Consider the following 22,956-nt stretch of genomic DNA (forward strand, 5'->3'; position numbering starts at 1 on the left):
TTCACACTGCTATGCTTTATCTTGGCCAGGTCGCAGTTGCAAATGAGAACTTGTTCTCAACTAGCCTACCTGGTTAAATAAAGGTGAAATAAATAAAAATAAAATAAATAAAGTGGCTGGTACCTGGTTTAGAACTCTGAGATACAGCTGAAAAGTTGTTAGCATTAGCGGAAATGAGAAATGCTACAAAAAGGTAGCACATCATTGGTTCTTAATGGACAGAAATTAACATGTTGAGAGTGATACATTTAATATAAACGTTTGCACCTACCAGATGTGTAAAACGTACCCAATTGTCATACTTGAGTTTAAAGTAAGGATAGCTAAATAGATAATTACTCAAGTAAAAGTGAGTCACCCAGTAAAATACTACTTGAGTAAAAATCTGAAAGTATTTGGTTTTAAATATAGTAAGTATCAAAAGTAACTTTAAATGCTAAAATATACTTAAGTATTAAAAGTGAAAGTTGTAATATTCATGTGTAATCATACTGAATTGTAATTGGATGCATTTTACCGCCATGTCATACTGTGCTATGATTGGTTAAGACCTCCCAAATGATTAGGTTATGGTCAGTTTGATCCTGGTTGGCAATACGTGAACATGCCAGTTATAGCTAGCTAATAAAGAGCTACGTTAAGAAATATCCTGTAGTACTGCATTATATTATTTTGTACAAAATGTACAAAACATGGTGTCAGAGTAAAAGGTCTTAAAATATGAATTTTTCTGGAGTTCCTTTACCTCGAATGGACTGGGACTCTACAAATTTACCCAATGCATGGCGTAAGTACAAACAGCATGTGAAGCTAATGTTCACGGGTCCTCTGAAGGACAGAGGAGAAGAGGAAAAGTGCAGCTACCTGCTCCTCTGAATCGGTGAAAAAGGAGAGATATTTACAACACATGGACACTTACCGAGGCTGAATCAAAGGTACTGAAAACATACTATGATCGTTTTGAAGCATATGTTGCGCCGAAGACCAATACGATATTCGCTAGGTACACATTCCATGAGAAAGTACAGGGAGCTAGCGAGTCTTTTGAACAGTTTGTGACAGAGCTGCGTCTGCTTGTGAAAGATTGTGATTATGCAAACAAGGATGAGATGGTCAGGGACCGTATTGTATTTGGAATACACTCACCGGGAGTGAGAGAGAAACTTTTTAATGTTAGGTCTGACGTAACGCTGGACAAAGCCATCGACATAGCCAGATCTCACAGGCTCAGATGAAAACCATTTCGCGCGGCAGCACGAGCGCATCACGTGAACAAGCAGTGCACGCAGTCAGGCAGACATCGAACACACCTCCGGTGCACAGAGAGCGCGTTTTAGAACGGAGAGAGACCTAACTCCAAAACAGAGTGACACAGACTCAAAACGCCCCAAAACATGTGGATATTGTGGATACAAAGTGCATGGTGAACAAGGAAACTGCCCAGCTAGGCAAACAGTGTACTAAATCTGGACAATGGAATCACTTTGCAAAAGTGTGCAGAGCTTACCATGGAAAAACAGTACACACAGTGAGTCAATATGAAATGTCAATCAAAGATTCAAACGCTGATGAACTGTTTATTGATTCAGTAACACAGAAAAGTCAAATATCAGAGACAGAGCAAGCCTTTGCTGACATTGAGATAGGAACACAAGACACAGAGCTAAAGTTCAAACTAGACACTGGTGCACAAGGAATAGGATTATTCCCAGGAGAATGTACCATTCACCTTGACCCGGACGCAACCCCTGTGGTCTACCCACCGAGAAAGATTCCCCTTGCTCTCCGTGCCAGTCTGAAGAAAGAGTTGGAGAGCATGGAGCAATCTGACAGTCACCAAAGTTACAGAACCGACTGACTGGGTAAACACCTTAGTGGTGTTGGAGTAACCACGCACAGGCAAGTTCTGAGTATGTCTCGACCCAAGAGACTTGAACAAGGCTATCAAACGCCCCCATTACCCTTTACCAACGCTAGATGACATCACACACAAGCTAGCGGGAGCACACTACTTCAGTGTCATAGACGCTAGATCAGGCTACTGGGCTATCAAGCTCACAGAAGAGTCATCTAAGCTCACAACATTCAACACACCGTTTGGACGATACAGGTTCCGTCGCCTGCCTTTTGGGATTATCTCAGCCCAAGACGAGTTTCAGCGAAAGACAGACGAAGTGTACGAAGGCCTCGACAGAGTTGTGGCCATTGTGAATGACATCCTTGTCTATGGTCGAACCAAAGAGGAGCACGACTGAAACCTCCTCGCAATGCTACAAAGGTCCCGCGAGAGAGGAGTCCGGCTCAAACCCAAGAAGAGCACAGTCGGCGCTACAGAGGTCAGCTACTTCGGACATCTTCTCACAGTGACTGGAATCAAGCCAGATCCACAGAAGATCTCAGCCATAAAAGAAATGGAGCCACCAAAGAAACATGCAGAGCTGGTAACAGTGCTTGGCATGGTCAACTACTTAGCCAAGTTTGCACCCAGCTTCTCCAATGCACCCCTGCGTCAACTGCTAAAGCAGTCCAGTGAGTTTCTCTGGGACAAGCAACACTACATTGCTTTCCAGAATGTGAAAGACTTGATCACGAGAGAACCAGGACCAATCCTTGCCTACTACGACCCCGACAAAGAGCTCAGACTCCAAGTGGATGCGTCAAAGTATGGACTAGGTGCAGTGCTACTGCAAGAAGGAAAGCCCATCGGCTACGCTTCCAAATCTCTCACAAACTGTGAAATCAACTACGCTCAAATCGAAAGGGAGCTCTACGCCATTCTGTTCGGATGTAAACGTTTCCATCAGTACATATATGGACGACAAGTCATTGTGGAGTCCGACCACAAGCCCCTTGAGTCAATTATGATGAAACCACTAGCCGCAGCCCCGCCAAGGCTACAGAGAATGATCCTTCAACTACAAAATTACGACTTCACAATCACTCACCGTCCAGGCAAAGACATCCCTGTCGCAGACACACTCTCCGGGAAGTTTCTTACCTATAAGGACAGCAGCCTCAGTGAAGGCATGGACATGCAAGTGCACACTGTGTACAGCAACTTACCAGTTAGTGACACAAAACTGAAGGAGATCCAAGCATAAACAGAAAAGGACTCTCAACTCGCACAGCTGAGGAAAGTCATACAGGATGGATGGCCTGAGGAGAGGGGAAAATGCCCTCACAGCATCTTAGAATTCTGGAACCATCGTGATGAACTATCACAGATCAACGGAATAATTTTCAAAGGAGAGAAGATCATTATTCCTACCAGTCTCAGAGAAGAGATTTTGACAAAGATCCATGCTGGACACATGGGCATGGAAAAGTGCAAACAGAGAGCATGGGACATTTTGTTTTGGCCCGGAATGTGCAAACAAATAGAGGACATTGTTGGTAAATGCGCCATATGTCTTGAACGACGTCCCTCAAACACCAAAGAGCCAATGTTACCTCACTGTATCCCAGACCGACCTTGGCAGGTCGTGGTAACCGATCTGTTCACCTGGAACTACATCGTAACAGTGGACTACTACAGCAGATACTTCGAACTCGACAAGCTTCACAGCACCAGATCAGCAGCTGTGATACACAAGCTGAAAGCAGCCTTTGCCAGGCATGTCATTGTAGAGACTTTAATATCTGACAATGGGCCCTGTTACAAATCAAATGAGTTTGAATCCTTCACAAAAGCATGGGAGTTTACACGTCACCACAAGCCCACATTACCCTCAAAGTAATGGCCTTGCTGAAAAATCTGTGCAGATTGCTAAATCACTCATGGATAAAGCAAAAGCAGACAAGAGAGAACCCTACCTCAGTCTCCTTGAATACTGCAACACTCCAGTTGACAACTTCAAATCACCAGCCCAGCTGTTGATGAGCCGCAGCCTTCGCTCAATCCTTCCCAGCACCAACCAGCAGCTGCAACCTGAGGTCGTCAGCTACAAGGAAATGCATGGAAAACGCGCACAGAGACAACAACAACAAAAGCGATACAACGACAGGTCAGCTAGACTACTGCCACCACTGATCGACGGAGAGTCAGTTAGAATCCAGGAGCATAGCCTCTGGAAGCCAGCAGTCGTCATCTAGCCAGCTGACACTGAGCGTTCGTATCACATCCGCACCGCAGAAGGAGCGGTGTACCACCGCAATCGTCGTCACCTACTGAACACAAAAGAACAACACACTGATGAGATGAACTGTTCTCCTGAAAGAGAATGTGATGGACTGAACACACACACACAGCACACCATACTTACCTGCAACATCACAAGAACTGTTGACTGACATAGAAGCATGCTCAGCATCATATTGCACAAGGTCAGGAAGAGAGGTCAAGCCCAGAGCTGTCCTAGACCTGTGAAATGTCAAAGGGTGTAGACGGATCGCTGCCCTAAAAGAGTTCCAGACTGTAAACTTGTTATTGAAAGTTCACTTGAAATGCTTTGTATTTGTTTGAAATGTTAAGATGTTGCCAGTTATAGCTAGCTAATAAAGAGCTACATTAAGAAATATCCTGTAGTACTGCATTATATTATTTTGTACAAAGTGTACAAAACAAGACAAAAGTATTAATAATGTTAAGCTAAGCAGAAGGCACCATTTTTTAAAATTAAAATGTACGAATAGCCAGGGGCTATCTCCAACACTCGGACATTATTTACAAATGAAGATATGTGCTTAGTGAGTCTGCCAGATCAGAGGTAGTAGGGATGACCAGGAATGTTCTCTTGATAAGTGTGTGAATTGGACCATTTCACATCACATTTCACATTCACATCCTCTACTGCTAAGCATTCAAAAAGTAATTTTGGGTGTCAGGGATGTATGGAGTAAAATTTGCATTATTTTCTTTAGGAATGTAGTTAAGTACAAGTTGACAAATATAAGTAGTAAAGTACAGATACTCCCCAAAACTATTTAAGTAGTACTTTAAAGTAGTTTTACATAAGTACTTTGCACCACTGGCAAATACAAGCAATTCGCTACACTCGCATTAACATCTGCTAACCATGTGTATGTGACAAATACATTTGATTTGATTTACAAACTTACACACTTTGTCAATCAGACATTTTTTTAAGTCCAATGGTCTAGGTAGGTGCAGAAAATACTCTGAAAACTAGATTGCTAATGACCCTGTTAAAAAATCTGGTATGTGGTTCTCGGTAACTGCCGGATGGCTGATGAGGAGAGGCAGGGAGTGTGTTGTGTACCTCCAAATTGATTTGTGAATTTTCTTTGAGATTGGTGTCATATCGGCTTTGAGATGATGGTAGGGAGATTTGAAATTTACATTGAGCTTCAACCAATGCCATAATATTGGGGGCTACAACAATAATAGATGGAGATAATGTTTGGCTTGAGGGAGAAGAAAAAAAATCCCTGGGGGAAAAAGTCTTTAGACAATTGAAATATGAAAGTACGTCATATGGTACAAATGGAAAGGATAATTGACTGTGAAAAAGCAAACACATCTACAAATGGAAAGGATAATTGACTGTGAAAAAGCAAACACATCTACGTGTACTCATTCATATGAAGAGCTCTCAAACCATTAAGTGCCATTCACCGTGTCTACACCACAGCCTGCTACCTAACCAACACAAGAGCGCAACAGGCTAGGGCCACTCAACTAACACAACCTGACTGAGAGCACTGCTTGCAAATGGATCTGCGAAAGATAATTTTCTCTCCAAAATGCCAAGAGCAAACAATAACAAACAAGATTGAAAAAAAATGGAAGTTATCCCAACGTGCTTCTAGGCTTTTGAGGACATTGGGGCTGAGAAGGATGTGTCCCATTTGCGAGGTCCCCCACTGACCCAATGTCTCCACGAACTTGAATAATAACAAAGGGCCTACAGACACCGGGAGTGAAAATTAGATTGTTATGACAGCACATTGAGGGTAACCTGGACCTTTTGGTGTAGTTTTATAATGGAGTAGAATACATAGAGCTGCTGTGTGAATAAGCTCCATCCCCCTGCAGCGTGGAAGGGAGAAGGGAGCGAAAGAGAGCTGGTAGAGAGGGAAGAGCAGTAATGTGTTTTAGATGGGACTGTGTTATTTGTTTGACCAATGTCATGTGACATCACACCACCTGTTGGAGTTGAGTAGAAGTTTCTCTGCACACTGCCTAGTAAATTATAACTTTTCCATTTTATAGCCCTATATCGAAACTAAACTATGCATTTGAGGAATATTCTATGTATGTGACATTGGCAAGCCTGCACAGATTTGAAACAAACACCTAGTCATTAATACAATATTCAACATAGAACTTTGTTATTATCTGGAGGATTATGAGTAGCATTATAATACGAGGGGAAAGTTCCCCCATTATACAGAACATTCAGATCTAATTTTCCCTTCATGTAATCCTTAAACACGTCAGACACACTAAAAGTATAGCTGCAGGCTGTTTGAGTTGGAACGCAATGACTTGTGCACACAGGGAACAAATGTGCTTCTATGTTGTATTGTTATTTACAGAGGTCAATAGAAGTCTGAGTCTACATCCCAAATGGCACCCTATAACATACATAGTACATTGGGCCCTGGTCAAAAGTAGTGCGCTATGTATGGAATTCGGTGCCGTTACGAGAGGCAAGCCCGACTTTAGAGACAGCTTGACACATTGTGCATAAGGATAGCTTGGATAGCTCCATAGTGGCTTGGGATTATGCCTATACATTATACTGTACATAAATACTGCTGGCAGTGGGAACATCGTTTTTCCTGGTTGCATTATATTCTACATAAAGGAGGAAAGTGCCTGCCATCATAATACAATTATTTGCCTTTGCATTGACAGAAACAGAATGCGAGGGTAACAGAGAGAAGAGAGATATAGAAAAAAGAGAAATAGAGAGAGAGACAAATAGAACAAAGGGATAGAGAAGAGAGAGAAAGCAGATTTGTCAAGTCAGAATTTTCAGATGACTTACAGAGGTTATCAGGCTACTGATTCAGCATACTGCATATACAGTATGTATATACAGTATGCACTTTTAAGTTTGCCAGACAACAGTTATGGATGAACAAAAGCTTTCAGATTAATATAAAATGCACAGACGAAAGAAAGTGAAGGAGAAAGAGACAGTATCACATCAGTCTCTTGTCAAGGAGAGTCAGAGAAATGTTCTGTCCTTGATCTGAATCTCTGAATGGTGGTTTCGGTATCTTGTTCTCTGAATGTCATCCCATTACATTACTGTCAATGCGGTCTCCAACATGTGCACAGACATGATAGTGTCTAGTGTTAGTAGGGGGAATGGAGAGTGATGGTAGCTTGACATATCCTCATATGTCAGCCCTCTCAGATCACTGCTCTGTGGATGGGTGGGAGAGTGAACAATAGCACTGCAGCAGGCAAGGGCATCACAAACAGCAGTATGCCTCAGGATATCCCACCTCTAATGCTTAAGGTTGGGATCTGTGTGTAGGCCAGCTGATCCTAGATCTGTGCCTAAGGGCATCTTCAACCATGAGTAACACCTGTAACATCTGCCCCTGCAGGATGCCATTGCAACCACAAGGGGAACTTTTCACCATTATGATTGATAGGGAGCTTCAAAGGGCAAGAGTAAGCTAGTGCTTACTGATTTCTGCTTTGATCCTTCCCCTATTGTCTGGCCTCTGCCCAACCATCCCTGTTTCTCCTGGATCTTTGGCTCTGGGTCAGAATAGAACAGACTTCACATTAATCATTTACAGACAGACGTTTCTGAATGACTAGATGAGCCAGAATACCAGCAGTAGGGAGCAACAATATAGAATACAGTAAAGCAGTTTGGGATCGGTTGGGGTTGAATAGATGGAGATGTTCACTAAGGATGATGAGAAATTCCAGGCATTTTTGGGGTGTGTAAAAATCTGTCCTAATACAGTACCTTTGGAAAGTATTCAGACCCATTGACATTTCCCACATTTTTTTTTACGTTACAGCCTTCTCCTAAAATGTATTAAATTGTTTTTCCACCTCATCAATCTACACACAATACCCCATAATGACAAAGCAAAAACAGATTTTTAGCAAATTGATTAAAAACAAAAACGGAAATATCACATTTTCAGAAATATTTAGTACCTTTACTCAGTACTTTGTTGAAGCACCTTTGGCAGCGATTGCAGCATAGAGTCTTCTTGGGTATGTCGCTACATGATTGGCACACGTGTATTTGGGGAGTTTCTCCCATTCTGCAGATCCTCTCAAGCATTGTCAGGGGGAGCGTTGCTGCACAGCTATTTTCAGGTCTCTCCAGAGATGCTTGATCGGGTTCAAGTCCGGGCTCTGGCTGGACCACTCAAGGACATTCAGAAACTTGTCCCGAAGACACTCCTGCGTTTTCTTGGCTGTGTGCTTAGGGTTGTTGTCCTGTTGGAAGGTGAACCTTCACCCCAGTCTGAGGACCTGAGCGCTCTGGGCGCATGTTTTCATCAAGGACCTCTCTGTACTTTGCTCACTTAATCTTTGCCTCAATCCTGATTGGTCTCCCAGTCCCTGGCGCTGAAAAACATGCTGGTGCTGCCACCGCCATGCTTCACTGTAGCAATGGTGCCAGGTTTCCTCCAGACGTGACGCTTGGCATTCAGGCCAAGCGAATCTTGTGTCTTATGGTCTGAGGGCCTTTAGGTGCCTTTTGGCAAACTCCCAGCCTTTTACTGAGGAATTGCTTCCGTCTGGCCACTCTACCATAAAGGCCTGATTGGTGGAGTGCGGCAGAGATGGTTGTCCTTCTGGAAGGTTCTCCTGTCTCCACAGAGGAACTCTAGAGCTCTGTCAGAGTGACCATTGGGTCACCTCCCTGACCAAGGCCATTCTCCCCAGATTGCTCAGTTTCAAACTTCTTCCATTTAAGAATGATGGAGGTCACTGTGTTCTTCAGAACCTTCAATGCTGTAGACATTTTTTGGTGCCCTTCCCCAGATCTGTGTCTTGACACAGTCCTGTCTTGAAGCTCTACGGACAATTCCTTTGATCTCATGGCTTGGTTTTTGCTCTGACATGCACTGTCAACTGTGTGACTTTATATAGACAGGTGTGTGCCTTTCTAAATCAATCAGAATTTACCACAGGTGGACTCCCATCAAGTTGTAGAAACATCTCAAGAATGATCAAAGGAAACAAGATGCACCTGAGTTCAATTTCGAGTCTCATAGCAAAGGGTCTGACTACTTATGTAATTAAGGTATTTCTGTTTTTTATAATACATTTTTAAACATTTCAAACTTTTTTTCGCTTTGTCATTATGGGGTATTGTGTGTAGATTGATTAGGATTTTTGTTTATTTAATCTATTTTAGAATAAGACGGTAATGTAACAAAATGTGGAAAAAGTCAAAGGGTCTGAATACTTTCCAAAGTACCGTATACAGTTGAAGTTGGAAGTTTACAGTTTACAGAGAGATTATTTCACTTATTATTCACTGTATCAAAATTGCAGTTGGTCAGAAGTTTACATACACTAAGTTGACTGTGCGTTTCAACAGCTTGGAAAATTCCAGAAAAGGATGTCATGGCTTTAGAAGCTTCTGATAGGCTAATTTACATAATTTGAGTCGATTGGACTAAGAACTCTTTTTATTTTTTTAAATATTTTTTTTATAATATATATTTTTATATATATATATATATATATATATATATATAGACTTACACCTGTGGATGTATTTCAAGGCCTACCTTCAAATTCAGTGCCTCTTTGCTTGACATCATCATCATCACCTCCTCAAGTCTGGTTCATTCTTGGGAGCATTTACCGTGAAGCACGGGGTGGCAGCATCATGTTGTGGGAGTGCTTTTCTGCAGAAGGGACTAGTGCACTTCACAAAATAGATGGCATCATGAGGCAGGACAATTCTGTGGATATATTGAAGCAACATCTCAAGACATCAGTCAGGAAGTTAAAGCTTGGTCGCAATTGGATCTTCCAAATGGACAATGACCCCAAGCATACTTCCAAAGTTGTGGCAAAATGGCTTAAGGACAACAAAGTCAAGGTATTGGAGTGGTCATCACAAAGCTCTGACCTCAATCCTATATAAATTCTGTGGGCAGAACTGATGAAGCGTGTGCGAGGAAGGAGGCCTACAAACCTGACTCCGTTACACCATCTCTGTCAAGAGGAATGGGACGAAATTCACCCAACTTATTGTAGGAAGCTTGTGGAAGGCTACCTGAAACTTTTGACCCAAGTTAAACAATTTAAAGGCAGTGCTACCAAATACAAATTGAGTGTATGTAAACTTCCAACTTCAACTATATGTTATGGTAATTGTATTCTGATTCCATCTGCGGTTGAAGATGCATACATAGTATGAGACAGATTCTACGATGATCAGCCAGTTAGTAAATGTATTCTGTAATCATATCACTAGCATTTTCTCTCTTTGGTGCAGCACTGAGTTTTTACTCAGTGCATTAGAGAGTGAACTCTCTCTCTCATAGCCTTTACCTCCAAGTGTGTCATGCCCTTCTAGAGAATTATCTATATTCCAGCTCTCTAATTCCTCATTCACTGTGGCAGTGGTTCGCTCTGTTTTTATGTACTGTTGGAGAATGTGATGCCTCAAAGCAGATATTATCTGAATTCCTGAAGGGCTGCTGGCCAACATGCGCAGCGCCATGCAAGTACTGAGTGTTTGAAATGAATCACTGCGAAGGTGACAGGGTGGTCATTAAAGGAGAAAAACACAGAGAGAGAGAAAAAATGTGGAAGTGATAAAGTGGATTGATGCCTGGATACGAACCGGAGTGGACATGTTGCATAGGACTACGGCGATGATGTGTCAAACCTCTCTCTCCCTCTCTCTTTGTCTCTCTCCCTCTATCTCTCTCTCTCTCTCTCTCTCTCATTCTGTCTTTCAGTCTCTCTCTCATTCTGTCTTTCAGTCTCTCTCTCATTCTGTCTTTCACTCTCTCTCATTCTGTCTTTCAGTCTCTCTCGCTCTTACTTCTGCTCTCTCTCTCTCTCTCTCTCACTCCTGCTCTCTCTCTCTCATGCTGTCTTTCAGTCTCTCTCTCTCGCTCTCTCTATCTCTCTATCTCTCCCTCCCTCTTTCTCTCCCTCTCTCTTTGTCTGTCTCTCCCTCTCTCTCATGCTATCTTTCAGTCTCTCTCTCTCTCTCTCTCGCTCTCACTTTTCTCTCTCTCTCTCTCTCTCTCTCTCTCTCTCTCTCTCTCTTTCCCTCTCCCTGTCTCCATCTCCCTTATGTCTCTCTTTCTCTTTGTCTCTATCTCTCTCTCAACCGGTCTCCCTAGCTCACCCTGCTCTCCCCTTTCTACTCCACCACTAATAAATCCAATTTTGACCCTTCAATCATCCCTGGCTATTGGGCTTAAAATAACACTCCGTATGGAGTTGGGAGGAAGGGAGAGCACAAGGACGTCTGTCGCCACCGCAGACCTTGGCTGTCCTGTTGTTCAAGGGGTTATTAATTGTTTAAGAGATTATTATCTCATTACAGTGGGCTGAGGAATGGGGATGGCATGTGGTTACTGTGATTAATGATGAGTTTACGTGTTCCTGATTAATTCTGAAGGAAACGACGGGGCCACATATGATATGATCAGTTACAGGAGGGAAGAAAAGGGCCAGATGATAATAATCAAATCAAGTGTTATTTGTCACTTGCACCGAATAGACCTTACAGTGAAATGCTTACAAGACCTTAACCAGCAATGTACTTTTAAGAAAAATAAGTATTTACTGAAATAAACTGAAATAAAATAAAAATAAGAAAATAGAAAAATAACAAATAATTAAAGGGCAACAATAAAATAACAGTAGCGAGGCTATATACAGGGGGTACCTGTACAGAGTCAATGTGCGGTGGCACAGGTTAGTCGAGGTAATTGAGGTAATATGTACATGTAGGTAGAGGTAAGAGAAGAGAACAGTCCATGACTAGGGTGACTGGAGTCTGGCAATTTGTAGGGCCTTCCTCTGACACCCCCTGGTATAGAGGTCCTGGATGGCAGGAAGCTTGGCCCCAGTGATGTACTGGGCCTTCTAGATTTCATACCTTTTAATACCTTATAATCTACAGCGTGCTGCCTGAACATATGCCTCATAGGTTTAATGGGTTAGGCTTTTACAGGAAATACAAAAGGGTTAAAAAGGAAATAGGCCAGAAGGCTCAGTGATCCAGTGTTGTAGTCCTGATGAAAGGGAGAAGGCCTATATTTGATCAAATATTCCATTTATATTCCATTTAATTTAAACACTCACCATGCAGCGAGATGAAATTGAAGAAATTTGATCAAATATAGGCCTTCTCCCTTTCATCAGGACTACAACACTGGATCACTGAGCCTTCTGGCCTATTTCCTTTTTAACCCTTTTGTATTTCCGAATTACATTTATAGAAATGAGAACTAATGTACTGATCACAGAACTACGATGAGAATACGCCTATTCCCACATTCCTTATAATATATATTGCATTGCTCTAGAACTCTGAGTGTGTTGAAAACCCCTCTCCTGAAGCGGTGCCAACACACCAGCAGCGTTTAGAGATGAGCACCATAATTCATGAGAATAATTGGGGTATTTAAACCAAACCTGGGACCAATCCAGAGCCGACAGATACAGGTCAGAGTGGTTAGCTGTTAGGGGAGGAGGGGTAGAGAGGGAGAGAGAGAAAGGAGGGGGAAAGAGAGAGAGTGTGAGCGAGAGACAGGTGATGACAGATCTGTTCCAAAAGAGGGTTGTGATTGACTGAGTCTCTCTCTCTTTCTCTTGCTCTCTCTCTGTCTCAAGCTTGGAACCTCACAGCAGAGAGCCAGGAGCTGCAGCACGGGTCAGACTCACAGCTGAGAGCACGGTCAGAGCACACAGCTGGCAGTGATATGTCACAACATATTGGGTGCGTATGTATATGTTCAAATACATACAGTACATAAACATGTTCACAACACAAATTCATATTCCTTTGGAAAAAAATATCCATATAAATCTGAATATACAGTGTGTGGGAAATTATTGGCACCCTTGATAAAGATTAACAAAAAAGACAGTATAAAATATTTAATACAAATATTGAGCTATATTGGGGATATATATTGCATGCTATATAAAAAGGGAAGTTATATTATTTTATACTATTAAAATTAGGTTATTTTCTGCGTATGCATCATTATTTCAAGGCCAAACTCACCACCGCAGTGTGTGTGGCCAAAGAGCTCTATTTTCATGTGATCCAACAAATGTAAACATCTAGAGTTTGCTAAAAAGGCACTGGGAGATGGATTGGAATCGTTGCTCTGGTCAGATGACATGAACATAGCTCCCTGGCCATGCTCACCAGTGGTGGGTTTGGTGTCAAAATAATGATGCATAAGCAGAAAATAACCCCATACCTACTGTAAAATAAAACATCCACAAAGAAATGGTTAATGGCCACAAATCAAATTGCAAGGTGCAGTATTGAAAACAGTGATGCCAATAAAACAAATCTTTCTCTGAGCAATTGTACAAGTATAAAATAATGTAATTTTCTAAAATGTTTGAGTATACAATTAAAGCTCAGTATTTGTATTATTTATTTGAGTGTTTTTGCTCATCTTCATCAAGGGGATCAATCATTTCAGACCCCACTTTACTAGTTTATTCTATATGTACGATTCAGTGATTCCTTTGCATTGTAGGCACATCCATCATTCCTAGGACTGCTACTGTCCGACATGTGACACCACCCAGCCTCCCACTACACACAGAAAAGGGCAATGTTGCAAATCTAAACTGCCACAGCGCAATGAGTCGAAAACAATAGGCACTCGAGTTGAAGTTGTACTGATCGTCCTCTCGCCCACCCACTGCCTGTCTAAATGTGATTAGATGCTCCAGTGTCAACTGCTGTGGAAGGGAGAGGGATGGAGTGGGAGGGCAGGGCTGAGAGGTACTTCAGAGGACCATTAGAAGACTCCTAACACCAAAACCTGGATTCCAAGCAAGTCAAATTGTATTTGTCACATACACATAGTTAGCAGATGTTAATACGAGGGTAGCAAAATGCTTGTGCTTCTAGCTCCGACAGTGCAGTAATATCTAACAAGTAATCTAACAATTCTCCAAAACCAACCTAATACACACAAATCTAAAGGGGTGAATGAGAATATGTACATATAAGTATATGGATGAGCGATCGCCGAGTGGCATAGGCAAGGTGCAATAGATGGTATAAAATACAGTATATACATGTGATATGAGTAATGTAAGATATGTAAACATTATTAAAGTGACATTATTTAGAGTGGCATTGTATAAAGTGACGAATGATCCATTTATTTAAGTGGCCAGTGATTGGGTCTCAATGTAGGCTGCAGCCTCTCTGAGTTAGTGATTGCTGTTTAGCAGTCTGATGGCCTTGAGACAGAAGCTCGGTCTCAGCTTTGATGCACCTGTACTGACCTCGCCTTCTGGGTGGTAGCGGTGTGAACAGGCAGTGGCTCGGGTGGTTGATGTCCTTGATGGTCTTTTTGGCCTTCCTGTGACATCGGGTGCTATAGTTGTCATGGAGAGCAGGTAGTTTGCCCCCTGTGATGCGTTGTGCAGACCGCACCACCCTCTGGAGAGCCTTCGGTTGAGGGTGGTGCACTTGCCGTACCAGGCTGTGATATAGCCTGACAGGACGCTCTCGATTTGTGCATCTGTAAAAGTTTGTCAGGGTTTTGGGTGACAAGCCACATTTCTTCAGCCTGCTGAGGTTGAAGAAGCGCTATTGCGGCTTCTTCACCACGCTGTCTGTGTGGGTGGACCATTTCAGTTTGTCTGTGATATGTACGCCTAGGAACCTAACTTTCCACCTTCTCCACTGCTGTCCATTCGATGTGGATAGGGGGGTGCTCCCTTTGCTGTTTCCTGAAATCCACGATCATCTCCTTTGTTTTGTTGACTTTGAGTGAGAGGTTGTTTTACTGACAACACACTCCGAGTGCCCTCACCTCCTCCCTGTAGGTTGTCTCGTTGTTGTTGGTAATCAGGCCCACTACTGTTGTGTTTTCTGCATACTTGATGATTGAGTTGGAGGCGTGCATGGCCACGCAGTCGTGGGTGAACAGGGAGTACAGGAGGGTGCTGAGCATGCACCCTTGTGGGGCCCCGAGCACACACCCTTGTGGGGCCCCAGTGTTGAGGGTCAGCGAAGTGGAGATGTTATTTCCTACCTTCACCACCTGGGGGTGGCCCGTCAGAAAGTCCAGGACCCAATTGCACAGGGGAGGGTTGAGACCCAGGGCCTCCAGCTTGATGATGAGCTTGGACGGTACTATGGTGTTGAATGCTGAGTTGTAGTCAACAGCATTATTACATAGGTATTCCTTTTGTCCAGATGGGATAGGGCCGTGTGCAGTGTGATGGTGATTGCGTAATCTGTGGACTTGTTGGGGTGTTATGCAAACTGAAGTGGGTCTAGAGTGGCTGGTAAGATGGAGGTGATATGATCCTTGACTAGTCTCTCAAAGCACTTCATGATGACAGAAGTGAGTGCTACGTGGCGATAGTCATTTAGTTCAGTTATCTTTGCCTTCTTGGGTACAGAAACAACGGTAGCCATCTTGAAGCATGTGAGGACAACAGACTGGGATAGGGAGCGATTGAATATGTCCATAAACACACCAGCTAGCTGGTCTGCACATGCTCTGAGGACGAGGCTAGGGATGGCGTCTGGACCAGCAGCCTTGCAAGGGTTAACACGTTTAAATGTTTTACTCACGTCAGCCAAGGAGAAGGAGAGGGGGGGTGCAGTCCTTGTTAGCTGGCCGCGATGGTGGCACTGTGTTATCCTCAAAGTGGGCAAAGAAGGTGTTTAGTTTGTCTGGAAGAGTGACTTCTCTGTCCGTGACTTGGCTGGTTTTATTTTTGTAGTCCGTGATTTTCTGTAGACCCTGCCACATACGTCTTGTGTCTGAGCGGGATGACTTGCGACTCCACCTTGTCCCTGTACTGGCATTTCGCTTGTTTGATTGCCTTGCGGAGGGAATAACTACACTGTCATAATTCCCAGACCTCTTTCCATGGTTAAATGCGGTTGATCGCACTTTCAGATTTGAGCGAATGCCGCCATCTATCCACTGTTTCTGGTTTGGGTAGGTTTTAGTCACAGTGGGTACAACATCTCCAATGCACTTCTTTATAAATGCACTCACCGAATTAGCGTATAGGTCGATGTTGTTCTCCAAGGCTGACCGGAACATATTCCAGTCCGCGTGATCAAAAAAAGCGTGGCTTCCTATTGGTCAGACCAGCATTGAATGGTGCTCATCACTGGGACGTCCTGTTTGAGTTTCTGCCTATAGGACGGTAGGAGTATTTGTTTTCTTTCAAAATACTTTGGAGTGTGTTATTGTGCCTGCTTGGAGTGCTTGATGGGTGGGGTTGGCACTTATGGGACTATTCTATTGGTTCCATTGCACCAGGCAAGCTCAATCAAGCGCAGCTAAATAATACGAATACTATTTGAACCCAGGGTTAAACCCAATCTGACTTGGACTCTATTTCATGTGAAATGAGTGGTTGAACACAGCACTTAAACCGTCACTGTGTTCATGTATATAGACATTTGGATTTATGCCCCTAGACCAGTAGCCCTCACACTCACATTGAATTACATTCAGCCATGGGCTGATTTTTCCTTGAGAGGATGGTAGCGGGGCCGGAACATAGTTAAATATTAATTTTAAACTGCAAATTGACCTTAAGTCCCAAACAGATATAGTATTTGACAAAAACAGAATCATATCAAACCTGAATTACATTGGGATACAATTGCATATGCCTCTTTATTTATGCCTGGGAATACTTGGAAACAGATTTCTTAAATTGAAATCAAATTGAGCCGATTTCCTGGTCATTTTATGCCGAACAACTAAGACTAAAAAATATATACTGTGTGTGTTTACATTTTTTGGGGGGCCAAATAAAATCACCTGAGGGCCAACTGACAATCTCTTGGAGGGAAAGATGGAGGGAAAGTTGGAGCTTAACTAACAAAATTACAGTTAGCAAAAATGTACGCTTAATCCAGTATAAACTAATGTATAGAATTGATTAAACAAAAGACACAACAGTCATGTCTTAAGTGTAGAACAAATAATGATTCAATAATACATGCTTTTTGGGAATGCTATAAAGTCAGGAAATTGTGAGCGAAGCTAGAAGGTTGGCTTACTTTTAATCCGTCTGTCTGCATACTTCAAGACATGACATATGGGGGTCTAGTGCGATACCCAATGTGCTGGCTGATTTTCTTCTCATCACTCATCTTCAAAAAACGTATACTAAAAACTTGGAAATCAATCAATATGCCATCATTAACACAGTGGAATAATGTAATGATTTATTATTGGAATATTGAAATAGCATAGGTGACAGAGAAAAACAAATGTATACAATTTAAGGCCAAGAGGCAAACAATAATTCAGGCAATAGGGATGGGGGTATAAGCATGCAGGTCTGGGCATATGAGATGTAGTCATTGTTTGTGTGCGTCTGTAAGTTGTTGTTCTTATGTATACATTTGTATATAAACCGGTTTAGGGCTTGTCCGGTTTAGGCCGTAATTGAAAATAAGAATTTGTTCTTAACTGACTTGCTTAGTTAAATAAAGGTTCAATTACCTGATAAAAGTTAAACATGACACTGAAAACAGATATATATTAAAATCTATTTTGTAATTCATCTCATTACCACAACACAACATTTTCTGAATATAGTTTTTTTTGTCTTAATTACTTATTTATACATGTTATTTTTATGTACCCATATTTAGATAAAGAACAAAAGGCACTGTATCAGATTAAACCAAAAGTATACATTGTATTTGTCCTAATATTTCCTAAATATTAGTGCATTACTGTAATTATAGACAGGTTTCAGAGATGAGTGTTTCATAGTTTGCCATTGAAAAACTGTACTGAGAACTGTTAGAGATTCAGTAACCCAATACATCACCAAACTGTGTCAAATGACTTGCATACAACTAAAATCACTGATCTTAATGCAATTGACTAAAATACCCCTTATTTTAGCCTAAGTGTAAGTACTGTAATTACGTGCATGTATGTTCAAATGTCAAAAGTGAGTTTAAGCATAAAAAGTGACTTAAAAATATATATATAATTTCTCCATGGTCTTTACAGGTAATATTGGTGTATTAGGAGATGGATATGGATATGTGTGGTTCTAAAGGTATTTTAGATGTATTTCTAAATTGAATGGGATCCTATGGGAAAATTACATAACAAACTGTCTAAATATGTGGGATGTGGACCAAAAACTTCCTTGGAATATCATATAACAGTATAGGTAAGTGCTAAAACAGGTACATATGTGAAAATAGTGTTTATCCTCCATTTAAAGTGGCGGTTGCTCTTTGCTGAAACACAAACTCCAGATTGTGGCTTCAAGTAAATTAAATGGGATTTGTAAACCAATATTTCTTGAAACCTCTACTTAATCAAATAACTGATGTTTTACAAAAAAATCTACACAATTGGTGGTAACAGTGATCTTAGTAAATAATTAAATTTACCAGCACAGCACACCCATTGACTATACATTAGAATTAGCTTATTATAATTTCCGAAATTAAAGGTCTCATTACCAAAATGGACCTAAAAATTATGTGGTAATGAGAAATGTGTGATATTTGTGCCTCTGTAACTTTATCAGTCATCATTATTCATGATACATTCATTATCCGTAATCATGGTAGCAACCACATGAATGTAGAAGCTTTTAGAAACCAATTATATTCTTATTTACAATAAAAGTGACTCCAAAATGGCACAATACATTATTTATCATTCATTTCTATTGGGCACAAAATAATCTAAAACACATCCAAAACAAAGAGCAAATGGATCCAACAAATTTGTAGACTCACAAGGAGTCATTGTATACTATTAATATGGGAACAAATACTTAACTTTATACCACTTAAATACACATAAGGGAATTTGTCCCAATACCTTTTTTCCCCCTAAAATGGGGGGACTATGTACAGTATTGCACTTTATCTGCATAGTCATTGTTTGATATCAAACCTTTGGAGCATAGAGTCAAAATAAGAAAAAATGCTTCTCTCTCGCTCTCTCGCTCTCTCTCAGAGACTGTGATATACTGTAAGGTTTCCTTCCTCTCTTTTTTGTTACAGACACATTATGACTCTACCTCTGACAGGGATATCACTTTGAGAGGAACGTGGAGGGTCATCAAAATAACATTTACTTTTCAATGGGTCTATCTGGGAGAGCTACTATTACTTAGCTTAATGATGCCAGGAAATCTCTAAGGCGAACATACACTCCAGCAGCTATCCCCCACTCTAATTTAAACAGTTAGTGGATGGATAAATAGCTATTTAAGTGGTTTTGCTTACAGTAATATAAATACTTTGTTTAAACCAAATGTTTTGCTCCCGAGTGGCGCAGCGGTCTAAGGCACTGCAGCTCAGTGCAAGAGGTGTCACTACAGTCCCTGGTTCGAATCCAGGCTGTATCACAACCTGCCGTGATTGGGAGTCCCATAGGGCGGCGCACAATTGGCCCAGCGTCGTCCGGGTTTGGCCGGGTAGGCGGTCATTGTAAATAAGAATTTGTTCTCAACTTTGTTCTTAAATAAAGGTTTAAAAAAAATACAACAATAAATACAAAATCTAACCTTTTCAAATGCCCACTTTGAGTGTGAAAGTGTGTTAAATACATTAAAATGTATAGAAACGTGTAGGTGTGTTTATCATAGACAGGCATGCATCATCTTCATACAGCTTATCTCACTTGTTTAATGCTGGACGTATGCAATCCTGGTTGTGCATAAGATTTGCATTGGACCATTTTTTATACATAGAAAGAGTAAGAAAGCAGAGATGAATGCCGTTCTAGCCTTTCCACTCCTAAGCTCTTCTCTCGGTTCATAACATTTACTGTACATTTAACTCATCTTTATATTTACTGTAAATGTATCATACGTTTTATTTATCATTTAAAATACTCAAATGGAAAGATTAAGTAGGCAGAGATTAACGTTCCTTTTCTCTTTCGGTTTATAACATTTCATGTACATTTAACCTTCTCTGTGTGAGGCCATTATGTACTTTTCTTCACAATGGTAGTTTTCCTGAATAGAAAGTAATGGAAAACCATTAAAGAAATAGTTCCTCTGTGGTCGGTGTGTAATTATTTTGAAGCCGAGGGACATTTATTTCCTTTGTTATTTCCTTGCTTTAATAACTGATTCTTTGATAGTTTCCTAGTCCCCACTACCTGGCAGTGATGTCAGTTCGACCATAGGTCTCCAAGCAACATTGAGAATGGAATGGTAAGCTAAGTCCTACTAAGCACTCAAGAAAAGTATTTTAAAAATCAAGCAAAATAATAATTAGCTTCCACTGGTCCTGGGGATCCTTCTTATGGCCAACGGCATGATGAAGTTTACCCAGGACTAGGACATTTTAGCCACAAACCTGGTTGCTTCTGCCAGGAGGATGAAACTTGGTGGCATGTGGATCTTCCAGCAAGACGACAACTCCAAGCACACATCAAAATCCACAAAGAAATGGTTGAGGTCATTTCCATGTAAAAGGATCCAGGAGGGCCAACATGTGAAGTTTATAGGAGCATATGACATTTGGTGCAAATGAAAGCTAAGAGTCTATATTTTGGGGAAATTAAGGCATAGGTACATTGGAATAAGCAAAGGCTTTGATTTGTGGTCACACAGATGGAAAAGGGGCCTTAAGCATTTTTCTAGTAGATGTTTTTTAAGGTATCAGAAATGCATCAAAACACAATAATGTAAAGGCCCCTGCCAACTAATAACATTTACATTGTTTTGCAGAAATCCTTTGCCTTCGGTAAATTTAGGAAATGTTGCCTAGTGTCTTGTCATTCTGTTACCAAAAACCCACATATCTTTAAGATATTTTCAAATTTCTCTCCTAATGGGTTTTTGGTAAATGTCAAGACACTAGGCAACATTTCCTAATATGAAAGTTCACAGAAGTAACAAATGTAGTAAAAGTAGACCTACCAATGTGTTTTTACTGATAATTTTGTTCATGGATTAAAATGCGTCACTCTTACCAAGTCGTTAGAGTGATTGAAAAATCTGTAACAGAATGACTGAATTAGAAATCATAGTCACAAATCAGTTGCAGTAGAGCACAGTGCAGTAAAGTAGTATAGTTCAGTATAATGTAATACTCTGCTCTACTTTTCTTTACTGTACCGTCCTGTACACTACTGTACTGAATGCAACTATACTGTGCTCTGCTGTCCAAACCTGTGAAACAGATGTCTATGATTGGTACAGATTTGGTCCACTCTGGATCAGCCAAATGTTGTCTTGTTTAGGGGTGGAGCTCAGAACAATAGCCAGTGTGTAGAATAAAACCCAAACATGCACAGGAGGCAATTACTTTTTTCTATCACCATGAAGAGAATGATATTCATGATTATGCATTTCTGTATAGTACAGATCAAGGACACATGTCATTCTGTCACCAGGTGTTGACCCACTTACTGTAGTTAAATAACCAAAAGAGATTTTTTTTAAACTGAAGGCGTCATATCATTGCGATACCACCTTCTTCCTGCAGACATATTTGCATCTTAATTCAGGGTAGATAGAGTTTTTGGAAATGTGGTCACACAAATAACAAGGTAACGATGACGCTGAGAGTTGAAGTGTTTAATAAAACAACAAAGAAGTGGTGTCTTCACGTAAAACAATACTGACTGGGGAAAGAACATAAAGGAGTGCCAGATATAGGGGAGGTAATGGAGTCCAGGTGTGCCTTATGATGAAGTGCAGGTGTGCGTAATGATGGATGCCAGGACCGGTGGTTAGTATACTGGCGACGTCGAAAGCCGGAGGGAGTAGATGTGACAGTACCCTCTCCCTGACACACAGGTCCAGCCACAAGACGACGCCGACGAGAGGGACGACCCCGAGGACGAGGAGCAGGTGGCGAAGGTGGAAATCACGGATGATGTTGGGATCCAGAATGTCCTACACCGGAACCCAACATCGACAACCCGGAACCCAACATCACGTGAGCTTCGCTCCACACTTATGCGCACCTGAAGCACTCGTCAACCGCAGGAGCTTCGGTCTGGCCCAGGGTCCACGGAGCCGAGGACGAGCATACCAACCCTACCATGTCACAACACATTGGTTGGCTGAAACACATTATGAAGCAAATTAACTTTCAACAAGGCACACCTGTTAATTCAAATGCATTCCAGGTGACTACCTCATGAAGCAGGTTGAGAGAATGCCAAGAGTGTGCAACGCTGTCATCAAGGCAAAGGGTGGCTACTTTGAGGAATCTGAAATTGATTTTGATTTGTTTAATTAACACTCTTTTGCTTACTACATGATTCCATATGTGTTATTTCATAGTTTTGATGTCTTCACTATTATACAATGTAGAAAATAGTAAAACATTAAGAACCCTTGAATGAGTAGGTGTCCAAACTTTTGACTGGTACTGTATATTTATTCAACCCACCTTCTGTGTTTCTTCCTTTACTTTCCACATGCATCTCTGACACACAAACTCCAACACAGTGTTTTCTGTTTGTTCTTTTTTTTCATACCGCATTTGTATTATATATTTTATACAGTCTTTTATTCTCATCTTTATCAAGGGATCTAATAATTTTGGACCCCACTGTATCTAGCCATTGGCCTGATGCCCAGCCTCCCCTGATGCCCATTTAACCAACCCTCTCTCCCAACACTTTACCTGGGCCATAGAGAATCACCACCTGGTGGTGGTCACGCGCAAATGCATGCACATAATCCCACTCCCCCACACCTACTAGTAAGCGAAACATTTAATAATCTCTGGTCGGGCTATTGATTTGTTCACTGCTGTGGTTCAGAGGCTCTGACTGGCCTGCCTGTGGCACACACACACACTGATCTGCCCTACCCTGTGTGTA

At 41.5% G+C, this 22,956-nt stretch overlaps 1 long non-coding RNA gene across 1 annotated transcript; it reads left to right on the top strand.

Moving 5' to 3' along the window:
• Window positions 1-563: 563 nt before the first annotated feature.
• On the top strand, window positions 564-22,277 carry LOC112214425. The gene is made up of 3 exons (XR_002948110.2): window positions 564-935; window positions 12,770-12,875; window positions 21,920-22,277. It is a non-coding gene; the product is annotated as an uncharacterized LOC112214425 (long non-coding RNA).
• Window positions 22,278-22,956: the final 679 nt, after the last annotated feature.

This window comes from Oncorhynchus tshawytscha, linkage group LG15, assembly GCF_018296145.1.
Source record: "Oncorhynchus tshawytscha isolate Ot180627B linkage group LG15, Otsh_v2.0, whole genome shotgun sequence".
Classification (NCBI taxonomy): domain Eukaryota; kingdom Metazoa; phylum Chordata; class Actinopteri; order Salmoniformes; family Salmonidae; genus Oncorhynchus; species Oncorhynchus tshawytscha.